We start from the raw sequence: 13,493 nt of genomic DNA, 5'->3' as shown, positions 1-13,493 counted from the left end.
ATGCTGCCTGACCTGCTGCGCTTTTCCAGCAACACATTTTCAGCTCTGATCTCCAGCATCTGCAGACCTCACTTTCTCCTTTGTGGATGAGTGCCAAGCTTCTAGGAATTCCCTGGCTGTTCTTTGTTTCGCTTGCCCTGTGAGGATGTCACCTAGACAGGGGACGAAACGTTTGCAACAAAAACTTCCAGCTCGGCGAACAGAACCACAGCAACGAGCACCCGAGCTACAAATCTTCTCACAAACTTTGAAGTAATCTGTTAGTAGAATTATATAAATCATGCATTCATTGATTACATCATGCCATCTATTTGTTATCAAATCCAATGACGGCTTTTTTTGGCAATGACTGACATTTAAAACTTTTACCTCAAGAAGTTATGACTATTGCATACTGTGCATCAGTTGGACACTGTCATGTCAGATACACAAAGCTATGCAGATGCAAAGGTAAAAGTCTCAACATTTCCAAGCAATTGTAAGTTTGCTCGCTGAGCTGGTAGGTTTGTTCTGAGCCATTTCGTCACCATGCTAGGTAACATCATCAGTGAGCATCTGGTGAAACGCTGGTGTTCTGTCCCATTTGCTATTTATGTGTCTTGGTCTGTTACAGTGGGTGATATCAATTTTCTCAGAGGTTGGTAAATGGGGTCCAAATCAATGTGTTTGTTAACTGAGTTCCAGTTTGAATGCTAGGCCTCTAGGAATTCCTGTGTGTGTCTCCATTTAACTTGGCCTGGGACGGATGTGTTGCCCCAGTCGACATGGTGTCTTTCTTTGTCTGTATGTAAGGATACTCGTGATAGCTGGTCATGTCTTTTGATGACTAATTGGTATTCATGTATCCTGGTGGTGAACTTTCTGCCTGTCTGTCCGATGTCGTGTTTGTTGCAAGCCGTGCAGGGTATTTTGTCAATGACATTCGTTTTGTTGGCGTTTGTACAGGGTCCTTTGATGGAGAACTGCAGACCAGCATTCACAGGAAAGCAACATGCACAGACCAGATACTTAACTGCAGGAGCAATCACCCCAACACCCACAAACAGAGCTGCATCAGGACATTATTTAAATGGGCCGCAACACACCGCAGCACCCAGGAACTATGAGCAATAGAAGAAAAATACTTATACAGCGTATTCAAGAAGAAAGGGACCCGATGAACACAGTCCATCGATTCCTAAACAACAAACCCAAACAAACAGACACAACATGCCCAGAAACTCTAGCCACATGACCATACATCAAAGATATCTCAGTGATGACTATCAGACGACTCCAATCCCTTGGCATCTTGGTAGCCCATAAACCTACCAACACACTTAAACAGCGACTGATGAACCCTTCTCCCCTGCACTAGCTCTTCAGCTACTCATTCATCTGCTCTATCCTCCTATTCCTACCCTCATTAGCTCGTAGCACCAGAAGTAATTCAGATATTACTACCCTCGAGGGCCTCCTTTTTAAATTCCTGACAAACTTTATTTATTCTCCCTTCAGAATATCTTCCTTTTACCTTCCTATGTCAGTAGTCCCCATGTGGACAATGACCTCCTGCTGGTCCCTCTGCCCTTTGAGAACATTCTGCTCCCTCTCTGACATATCCTTGATCGTGGCACCAGGGCGGCAACACACCATTCTGATTTCTTGCTGTCGGCCGTAGAAACATCTGTCTGTGCCTCTGACTAGAGAGTTCCCTATCCCAAGCAATCGCTTGGAGCCTAACATACCCTTCGTTACATTAGAGCCAGTCTCGGTACCAGACGTTTGGCTGTTCATACTATGACTTTTGGTAAAATTCAGCCCTAAGTTTATTTCATGCCGTTTGTGTTGTAGCTGATTTGATTCCCACACAAAAGCTATGTAACTGAATGAGTGCAGGGATATTCAATTGTTCTCCAATGTTCATTATCTTCTCAGAGATTATGATAGGTAAAGGAGGTTTCATTGCAAATGAGGAAGCTTTGTCATGAATGGATATGTCCATTAACATTTAGGAGACATTTTTAGAACTGATGAAGAAGCAAAAGGCGAGGGCTAATGGAAGATAAGTCCAAAAAAGTAAAGACCTGATCAACTGCTGATCCATAACATGAATAATTCAAAACACATCCCTTTTCTGTTCGAATAATTGGAACAAACATTTAATTCAAACTCCTGATATTTTACAGTCGTCTCTGGCAGGTCTTTCAAGATTTTGAATGTAGACATAATTGCTTTGCTAAGGCTTTTTTTCTGTGATATTTTCAATTAGTGACAGTGAATGAATTAATTGCATCACCCTGACCTATTGTTTGATTAGCTTTCATACCTACATTTCAAATGAATAATCACTTTTGATAACAGAAACAAGTCCAGTGCTTCACACTGATGACATCGTCTATGATTGAAATAAATACGTTTGGTGTAACTTTAAAATAAAGGTCAATATGAGAGCAACAGGGAAAGAATGCATGGAGATTAAGTCAGTTATATTTTTGAAACAGGCAACATTGGAATGATGGGCAAGTGGCTTTGTTCAGTTTTATATAATTATTAGTGTGCGTGTATAAGGTATGGAAACTGATGCTGAAATTGCTAGTACATGCAAGTTTTGAGAAGATTTGTGAATGCACGGTTACAAAGGCCCAACAATGTCTCTTCTTCCTCAGGCAGCTGAGGAAATTTGGCATGACGGTGAATACCCTTGTCAACTTTTACAGGTGCACCATCAAAAGCATTCTGTCTGGATATGTCACTACGTGATATGGCAACTGTACCATTCAAGATCAGAGACGATTACAGAGTGGTGAACTCGGCCCGGACAATCACAAAGAACAACATCCCATTTTTAGAATCCATCTACCAGGCCAGCTGTCAAGGAAAGGCCGCCAGCATTCTCAAAGATCCATCCCATCCTGGCAATGTTTTTCTATAACCTCTACCATTGGGGAGAAGGTACAGAAGCCTGAACACACGCACCAGCTGGTTTTGTACCAGTTTCTACTCTACTGTTGTTAGAATACTGAATGGGCTCATAAACTCAGCATTCGTCTGCACCTGTGTTTCTGTTTTTGCCGCTGTTTACCTATTATTTACTTATCTGTGCTACTTAATGCTGTGATCTGTCTGTATTACTCACAAGACAAAGCTTTTCACTGTGCCTCAGTACACGTGACAATAAATTCAATTCAATTCAATTCAATTATGGGAAATCATGTCTCACAAACTTGAGTGACTTTTTTGAACAAGTAACAAAAAGGATTCATGAGGGCAGAGCAGTGGATGTGATCTATATGGACTTCAGTAAGGCGTTCAACATGCTTGCTCATGGTTGACTGGTTAGCATTTTAGAGAGAACTAGCCATTGGATACAGAACTGGCTCAAAGGTAGATGATAGAGAATGGTGGTGGAGTGTTGCCTTTCAGATTGGAGGCCTGTGACCAGTGCAGTGCCACAAGACTCAGTGCTGGGTCCACTGCTTTTCATCATTTACATAAATGATTTAGATGTGAACATCAGAGGTAGGGTTAGTAAGTTTGCAGATGACACCAAAATTGCAGGTGGAGTGGATAACGAAGAAGATTACTTCAGAGTACAATGAGATCTTGATCAGATAGGGCAATGGGCTGAGGAGTGGCAAATGGAGTTTAATTTAGATAAATGTGAGGTGCTGCATTTTAAAAAGGCAAATCAGAACAGGATGTATACATCATGGTAAGGTCCTGGGGAGTGTTCCTAAACAAAGAGACCTTGGAATGCAGGTTCATACTTCCTTGAAAGTGGAGTCTAAGGTAGATAGGATATTGAAGAAGGTGTTTGGAATGCTTTTTTTTGTTGGTCAGAGCATTGAGTATAGGAGTTGGGAGATCGTGTTGCAGCTGCACAGGACATTGGTTAGGCCACTTTTGAAATATTATGTACAATTCTGGTCTTCCTCCTATAGGAAGGATGTTATGGAACTTGAATGGGTTCAGAAAAGATTTACAAGGATGTTGCCAGGGTTGGAAGATTTGAGCTACAGGGAGAGGCTGAATAGGTTGGGGCTGTTTTCCCTGGAGAGTTGGAGGCTGAGGGGTGACCTTATAGAGGTTTATAAAATCATGAGGGGCATGGATAGAATAAATAAACAAGGTCTTTTCCTGAGGGTGGGAGAGTCAAGACCTAGAGGGTACAGGTTTAGGATGAGAGGGAAAAGATTTAAAGTAACCTAAGGGGCAACATTTTCATGCAAAGAACAGTGCCTGTATGAAGTGAGCTAGGAGAAGAAGTGGTGGAGACTGGTACAATTACAAATTTAAAAGGCATCTGGATGAGCATGTGAATAGGAAGGGTTTAGAGGGATATGGGCCAAGTGCTGGCAAATGGATTAGATTAATTTTGGATATCTGGTTGGCATAGAATTGGACCAAAGGGTCTGTTTCTGAACTGCACATCTCTATGACTCTCTAGCTATAAGTGGCAATACAATGAGTTCCATACAGGATTATTTCATATTATTTTCTGCTGCTCACTTCATGAAGTGTGCATCACCCTTCCATTGTGACATTCTGGCCTTTCCTTGAATTGACTAACTACAAGATACTCACCAGTGTCAAGGCATTCTGACATTCACCCCAGCAGTGAACAATGTCAAAAACTGTCTGAATTAGTGCCCAAGTCAGTGGAGTGTCCCTGGTCTGGAGGAACAGGCAGCAATGCTGCAAGATGTTTATTGCCCATCTGCACTTCACAGGATGAGTGTCACGATGTTCTCTCTGTTGCCTCACACTCACTGTATACTCTGCCATTGCACCAAATTCCTGCCAAGGTCTGTAGCCCACTGCTCTCAATAGTGCATGCAACATCTTCATTTGATGACTCATATCCACCCTATGCCCCCCAAATTATTAAATCTTCCTTCCCTCCGTGCTTCCTACTCTTTCACTTGGGACACTTCAACACCCTTCCTAACTAAGGAACAGGTCTGTGATTAACCAAAATACTCTGGGACTGTGAGCTGCTGACAAATATGATACACTGTTTGGCTATCTGTCTGCATTAAAAGTCAAGGCACATAGAGTCGCTGAGAGCATATAAAGAGGTGCAAAGTGAATGTGCGCTAAGAAAGTAAGGTAAGAGCCTTGAGATGCACCAAGTTCTGAAGCATAAGTTTGGAGCCAGTCCCTGCATGCTAAAGGATCTCACAGTAGTATTGCAATGTAAGGTGCTGGTGAGCTCCAAACTGATAAGGAGGTGCTAAAACATTGGAAGTGAGCATCAAATAAGCGCTGATGATATGGTCCAATACACGCCTCCATGGTCAGAGGGTGCAGGCAGTAGCTGTTGATGAAGCATATTGAGGAATGGTAGCCAAGGTGAATACCCAGAGAAGACACCAGTGAGCATTCAATAAGCCACACAGATTTTTACAGCAGGAAATATTGCTATCTGGTCTCTCTCTAGTATGTACATGAGGCACGAGTGGGTAATAATAAGATGTAAATAAATGCATATCGGCTCTCCGCACTCACTAATGACATTCCTGTCTTCCACTAAACATTATGTGGAAAATTGGACTTTCTGGTCAGGGCTTCAAGATTCTCATTTTCCTGATCTCAATATACTGACTTACCATTGTCCATGTCATTCAGGGGCTGGGAGGATACCACCCATTTTTTCTTCATCTGTGAAGGACAGAAGGAAAAAGGCCATTAGTGTCTTGTGAATGAACCATGATGGTCCCACTTTCTCACCCTTGCTCCTTTCATGAGATGTGGTGACCCTCAGGTTAAACTATGACCCAGTTGTTTCTCTCAAAAGAGAGAACAGCCCTATAGTCCCCTGGGGCTATGGAATCTTCACCTTCATCTTACACATTCTGGGAGGATGAAGAGTGCAAGGAACTTTATGCATTGTAATAAATTCAATAATTAACCATTCTAAAACATTGTTATGGTTCTTTTAACTTACTCCCTGATAAAGTTGGTTCATTGAATGAACTGTTAGCCTGAATCCTCAACCAGCTGTGAGTTAAAGCATCATCAGACTGTATTCAGCATTATTAACTGTTGACTGGGTCCTAAATAAAGCGTCAATACTTCTTCGCTGCCACATGTATTTCAAAGTAAATTACAGCAGAGCAATTCCCCTGAGTTAATCAGCTGCAATATACTGAATTCTACATTTAAGAGTTAGAGCAAAGATGCTTGGGTCCTGAGGTATAAATACAAAAGTAAACCTACAATTTTCGTAACAATTGCTTAATAAGATGATAATATAATGATTGTGATGAGGTCAGCCTGGTGGTCATCTTAAAATAGAAAATCCTTGATTGGGGCTGTTAATCTGGTCCAATCAGGGAGCCCTGGCTGATACAAAAGGGACTTGAGCACCTGACTCTGTAAGAGACGGTAGCATAGAGTACAATAGGTGAGTGGGGGAGGAGATGAAGGTGATAGGTCAGGGAGGAGAGGGTGGAGTGGATAGGTGGAAAAGGAGCTAGGCAGGTCGGACAAGGTCGGACATGTCAAGGGGACAGTGCGGAGCTGGAAGTTTGAAACTAGGATGAGGTGAGGGAAGGGAAATGAGGAAGCTGTTGAAGTCCACATTGATGCCCTGGGGTTGAAGTATTCCGAGGTGGAAGATGAGGCGTTCTTCCTCCAGGCGTCTGCTGGTGAGGGAGCGGCGGTGAAGGAGGCCCAGGACCTCCATGTCCTCGGCAGAGTGGGAGGGGGAGTTGAAATGTTGGGCCACGGGGCGGTGTGTTTGATTGGTGCGGGTGTCCCGGAGATGTTCCCTAAAGCGCTCTGCTAGGAGGCGCCCAGTCTCCCCAATGTAGAGGAGACCGCATCGGGAGCAACGGATACAATCATAGAGCCCACTCACCTATTGTACTCTATGCTACTTTCTCCCCACCCCACCCTCCTCTAGCTTATCTCTCCACGCTTCAGGCTCTCTGCCTTTATTCCTGATGAAGGGCTTTTGCCCGAAACATCGATTTTGCTGCTCGTCGGATGCTGCCTGAATTGCTGTGCTCTTCCAGCACCACTGATCCAGAATCTGGTTTCCAGCATCTGCAGTCATTGTTTTTACCTCTGTAAGAGATGGTGCTATTGTCAAAGGCTGTGCAATATGTAAATAAAGGGTGATTGGTAATGGGAGACCAGCCTTTGTGAAATTATTTCAGATAAGAATTAATCCTAGATTACATTATAGTAATGGTTGCAATTTTATAAAGAATGGAATAATTAATATTGTCAAATCACACAGAAATAATCGTTGTATAAAAACTCCATGTGGAAAGATACACATTAGTAAATCTACCACTAAATAAGTGTTCAGGCATAAATCTAGTTAAAAATAAATGTGAGGGATCCAAATTAAAAATGTGTGTAGGATTTATATACCATTATTATACTAACATTAAACTCACAACCAAAGTTAAAACTGTAGTTTATTTTATGTCTTCTAGCAATTTAATTATTTTGGTTTGTCAATTGAATCTTGGATCATTATTCTCATTTAATTATTCCATGCTCTATAATATTGAAAAATTACAAAATGTAATCCAGGGTTATAGTTAAACTAAAATATTGTTGAAAAAAGTTATGAAATTTAAGTGCAATTTTGTTGTTCACCAGTTTAAATATTCATTAAAGAACAGGTTTCAAAAATGATCAGTGGTCAGATCAAATTTTTTAAAAGCCTGCTACCCAGATTTAGTAATCATCATTTGTTTCACGAATCATCAAAGAATGTGCTTTTGAGCACACTGGGATGAGTTTACCATGTGTTAAATCATATTCACCAAATGCATTGTAATTGCTTCACATAGAAACTCAAAGAAACCTCAGCAAAATAATGGATAAGTAAAATGACACTTCTGATATTGATCCAGGCAGCTGGGAGATACAGCTTATTGCAGACCGCTGCGGAGAAGAGTAAAAGGAAGAAGAACCTTATCAAATAGATTATTTTTGCCTCAAGAAAGTCTCACCAAAATGATCCTCTAAAGCCAAAGAACAGAGAAAATGTTGCTTTCTTGTGTTATTTGGCTCCAGTTAACAAATAATATCCTCATCAGCAAACAAGGAGCCTGCTTCAATTTACTTTGACTTTTGGTCAAAATCCTCTGTGTACTCAATCGATCCTACATACGTTCAGACATACATTTTCTCTATTAAACAATAAGAGAATAAGCATTAATAACACATCTTCTATAGTAAACTAAAAGCAAAATAGTACATCTGCTGGTGATCTAAGATAAAAATAGCAGTGTAAGAGGAGAGAGAAACAGTTAATATTTAAGGTCTAATATGAATTAATCAGAACTGAAGACAGAAGTGGAAAAATGATAGGTTTTCTACTGTTGCAAAAGCTGGAGAGAAGCAAGTAGGACCGAAGGTAAGCTCAGGAAGAAGTTAGAGTGTTTTTTTCACCTTTATTCATTCCAAAGAAAAGTCACATCAGACTCAAAACTGAACTCTTTCTCTCTCTTTGGAAATATGCCAATCTATATTCACAGGATTTGATAAACTTAGCAATCTGTGTAACAGAAAATACAGTTTGCAATTCCTGCAGTAAACAACAATTGATATTTTGAAACAGCTCATTTCCTCACTCTATATAGACGCTACCTGGCCTGACTACAGATATATGTCAAAATCTTCTCGAAAAACATCCTGAAATGAACAAGACAGATTGATAACTAATGTCAAATAAAGGACCTGGGACAAAGCAGAATTAAATAACCGTCTGCTAAATTTAAAGAAGCTGTCAATCAAGTGAGATTTGAACAATTTCCACAAGTTGTCTGCCTGCACTTAAAATGAACAGGCATATTGTACACATCAAACTTCATACACAATATTGTGACTTTCATATGCTTTTTCTAGTTGTATTATCAGTCTTTTAATAAGAATGCCTTGCTGCTATGGGAATTGCTTTCCAGTGAAAATCTGTACTCTAGTATTGTCAGAATAAAACTGCTTCACATATAGGAATATCCCAAATACAGTTTGGCATCTAGACACTTGATATTGGACAAATGATTGAAATTATTTGCCAATTATTTTGTCCACAGACGTTTTAACTTTAAATCAGCACCAGCTTTTACTTTAGTACTGAGATATTAATGTGCCACCTTAGCTGGAACTCAGCAAAAGATTACAAACTACGAAGCAAGAGTAGTTATTACCTTTTCAGCCTGTTGAGATAAATAAGAATGTCAATTCGGTTTCCTGCACTACTTGCAGTCTGGAAACCTTGAGATCAAACTACATTTTCAACACTAATATTTTGTTTTCATACACTACCTTTAATGTGGTAAGATGTCCCAAACTGCTTCACAGGTGCAGTATCATGCCAAATTTAAAACTAACCCACCAATGGAGCTAATAGCACAAGCAACCAAAAAACATTATCAATGGTTTAGGTTTTAAGGAGTATCTTTAAGGAGTAAAAGGAAGGACTGTCTGGATTATCTCGAGCTTGCAACCAAAGCAGCTGTTTACAATGCCATCAATGTTGAAACAATTAAAATTGGGGACAGTAGAATTGATTAAGCACAGATCTCTCAGGACGTTGTAGGTTTGGAGGAGGTAAGAGAGACATGAAGTACTGAGAAGTACTATAAGATACAGACTTGTAAAAACTTGAAAAAAAGAAAATCTTGAAACAAAAGCATTGCTCAGCAAGGAGCCAAAAAAAATGATCAAATACAAGGGGCATTGTTTGGTGAGTGGAATTCTGTATTAATTAATCTGGGGCCTGTGTGGTTTTGAATGACATTAATTTCATATAAAGTAAAACATGAAGCACAAGTTATGTCAGCTGATGTTAGCATGGTGGAAATAGGTAGTCTTATCTATGACATATACATGGGCTGCATCTTACATGTTTCTGGCTAAGTATCAGTACTATCACAGTTTCATGGAGAGATGTTTTTCTGCGAGTCCTAATGGGTTTTCTCAATTTATCTTATCAAACTCAACTCAGCTACCTCCTCCCCTCCTATGGTATCCCCTTGTCTAATTCTAGCCCCATTCTGACAATCATCACATCCAAAACTCTGTAGTTTGCATAGCCCTGAATTGAACCACATCCTTGGTGTTGGCACCATTCTTCAAAGGCTATGTCCAAGACAACTGCCTTTGAGTGGAACTGCACTGCATTATTCCTGACATTTGTCCCTGTTATGACAGAGAAAGAAAATTGGGACTCTACTTTGAAGGTTGGAAGCTGGATGTTTTGATGTGGTTGTGGCAACTGACAAGATTTGCTGATAATGAGGTCATTAACAAGCAATAATCCCTGCTAATAATTAACATGCTACTGACGAGCAATAATTTCACACAATTTATCTAAAGGATACACCGAGTTTTTTTTTTCTGATACTGAGATGGGTCTCACTGAACTTTCGTAATTCTGCCATATTATCTGCTACTGCCCATGTCATTCAGGTCTCTCTAAGATTCCATCCAGAATATCAGAATCTCATCAAGTATGAGACCAAGGCTGCAAACTGTTGAGTAAACCTTCAAACAGTTGCCAGAGAGAGAAATGCATTAGTGGTTAGAACTCAATCAATGATTAGGCTTTAGTTTGAGGACATGTCTATTTATCTGCTCTTGGATGTCGGTTAGTTCAGCAGTACGATAATTTAGAAAGAGGATGGGAGCTGAGAGAAATGGTGGTGACATAGAACCCGGTGTCATTGGTATGCATTGAAACTGACCATGTGTTTTTAGATGTGTGTAGCATGTAGATGGGAAATAGGAGGAGGATATTGTGTATGTCGTTTAATCTTAGGATAAAAGCAAGGGTGAAGGATCTTGATAAAAGCAAGGGTGAAGAAAGGAGGTTAGATTTCTGGAAACAATGAGTCAGTTTCAATATAAAGTTCCAATAAGCTTAATAACACCAGTGAGTTCATTTTCTTTGTATCATATCATGTCTACTCTTAACAAACCCAAAATGTATTTGACCTTTCTCAAAGGACTCTAAAACTACCCAAAAAGTTACCTTTAAAATGGTGCTATATCTCTCCAGTGGACACCAGTAAGCTTTTACCTTCTCCTGAAAGCATAAAGTGCACAAGCCATGTTTTTGCAATCCATCCAATGCAAATTGGATTTAGAAAGTAGTATTGCACTTTGGCATGTGAAGTTGCCTCTATGAATCACTGTGTTCCCCCTACAATGTATGCTTTTACTTTTTTTGTCGACGTGATCAATTGTCGTGTTCATTGTATTCTCATTCTATCCATATTTGAAAAGTTGTTGGGAAAACTGGAACTCATCTTCAAAGTCAAGAGTAGAATTAGTCATAACTTAAAATTGTCTTTTCAATCATTATCTGTGCCTTCAAGTGTCCCTGAAATGGAAAGAAAACAATAAATACATTTGTTTTATAATGTTACAGCTGGCTGCAATTACCATAAATATTGAGGCTTCTCTGATAATGTTGCATATTGACCTGACTGGTAGACATATTTAAGAGCAGCACGCTGTAGAATGATTTTTTTTAAAAAGTTACCCAACATGGAAAAATCCTGGGAGGGATGCTAAACAAAAACTGTAGTTACAAATTCAATATTATAGTGATTTTTCATCCAATTTGCACATCAATTTTCAAGATTGGATACAGTAGTGGGAGTATATTTGTCAAACTTCAATTTCTCATTATGCTTCAGAATTTGTTTAGATATAAAAGGTATAATTTATATAATTAAGTTTTGTTTGTCATGATAGTGTTACAATCTTAGAATTTGAGCTATGCCAGGCAGGAGCAGATTGGTTTTGAAGAGCAGTTGATGAGATGAGAAAGGAAAGCAGTTTCAGTTTTACAGACAGTAAACAGCAAACTTAAGTTAGCATTGCTTCAAACCTTTCATGTGCACATAAAGATAAATGCTTACCTGAAACTGACCGCAGACTTTACAAAATGAAAATTGGTGATGGTACATTTCCTGTAGACTAATTGGGATGAATACATTAGCAGCAGCATTAAAATAATTCATCAATCAAAATTAAGACAGCAAAGTAATTATCAATATATTAACATGCTTTCAATTCTGTTTTGGTCTTTGTTGAACACTGCAATTGATTTGGCCTTGAATCTTGCATAGTTGTTTCTTCAAAATAAATGAGAAAATCTGAGAGATGTATACATTGGAAGTAGATAGAATCACGAGGAAGCTATCTTTAGATACAACAGATACAATTTTTATTTAGGTTGTCTTACTGTTCCTTGTAGGCTATGAAAGTACCTTTATTCCTCTCCATCAGTTGGATGTATCCTCATTTTAAATTGAGAGTCATGTAAGCCACTCAAATATTAAAATGTGACTGACTTGTGAAGGATTGTGCCAGTTGCCATCCTTGCATTATTGATGGAGGGTACTAGGACATTGCCTTTTCCATCATTTCTTTGTTGGTTGAAAAATGTTTTCTATTTAACGTAGTTTATTTGCTTAACCTCTCTTCCTGGCTCCCAACATTATCCAATGCTATTAACAGTGCTCTTTCCTTCCCCTTTATTCTTAGAAGCTACTAAGATCACTCCTCTCTGTAAAAAATGAACATCCATCATAACCCTCATTCCTACAAACTACTTCGCAATTTCAAAAAGGTCTGAAATGAATTTAAGTCTCCTGACATTCCGTAATCCTACATTTAGAAATTGAACACAGATGTGACCCCATTTTTATATTTTTTAATCAATCTATCCAGTGATGTTATTGCACACCTCTGGAGTAGGCAGGACATTGAACCTGAGTGCCCTGGCCCAGATTTAGGGACACTATAATTGTGCTACATCACCAGCTGCGATTTCAAGTGGGTCAGGAAAAGCAATGGTCACAACCTGATATGGACCTGAAGAAAGATTGTATTTGGTATTTAAAAGCTTGCTCCACTTTGAATTTTTCCAGTCAACATTATTTTCACGGAAAAGTGTGGGTTCCTGAATACTATGGAAACAATAGCAGATAACTAATTTTTATACTTTGGGGAAAGCGTGCTGTGGCATTGCCAACCCTTATGTGGGTGAGTTTATAAGGCATTCCTCAATTCAACTTGCATAATATCATTACGTTCAAAGAGTTATGTATATTTTCAATGTAGTGATTAATTGTGGAACAATGTTTCAAAGACCAGGATCAGATCAATTGGGTACTTTATCCAGCAAATAGAATTGTCTTCTGCTTTCTATAATGTAGAATCGCGTTTGAAAATGGGTAGGGGGCACAGTTATTAATTTTTTATTATTAATCTAATGTTTTGACATCCGTTGCCATGGCTGGAGGATTTGAGCTATTGGAGTGGCTGAATAGGCTCAGGCTGTTTTCTCTGGAGCATTGAAGGCTGAGGGATGGCCTTATAGAAGTTTATAAAATCATGAGGTGCATAGATAGGGTAAATAGATAAGTTCCTTTCTCTGGGGTAGGGGAGTCCAGAACTAGAGGGCATAGGTTTAGGGTAGAAGGGAAAGATATAAAAGAGACCTAAGGGGAAACTTTTTCACGCAGAGGGTG

The sequence above is a fragment of the Chiloscyllium plagiosum genome, chromosome 15 (genome assembly GCF_004010195.1).
Source record: "Chiloscyllium plagiosum isolate BGI_BamShark_2017 chromosome 15, ASM401019v2, whole genome shotgun sequence".
Taxonomy (NCBI): Eukaryota; Metazoa; Chordata; class Chondrichthyes; order Orectolobiformes; family Hemiscylliidae; genus Chiloscyllium; species Chiloscyllium plagiosum.
Note: the sequence above shows the minus strand (reverse complement) of the source record.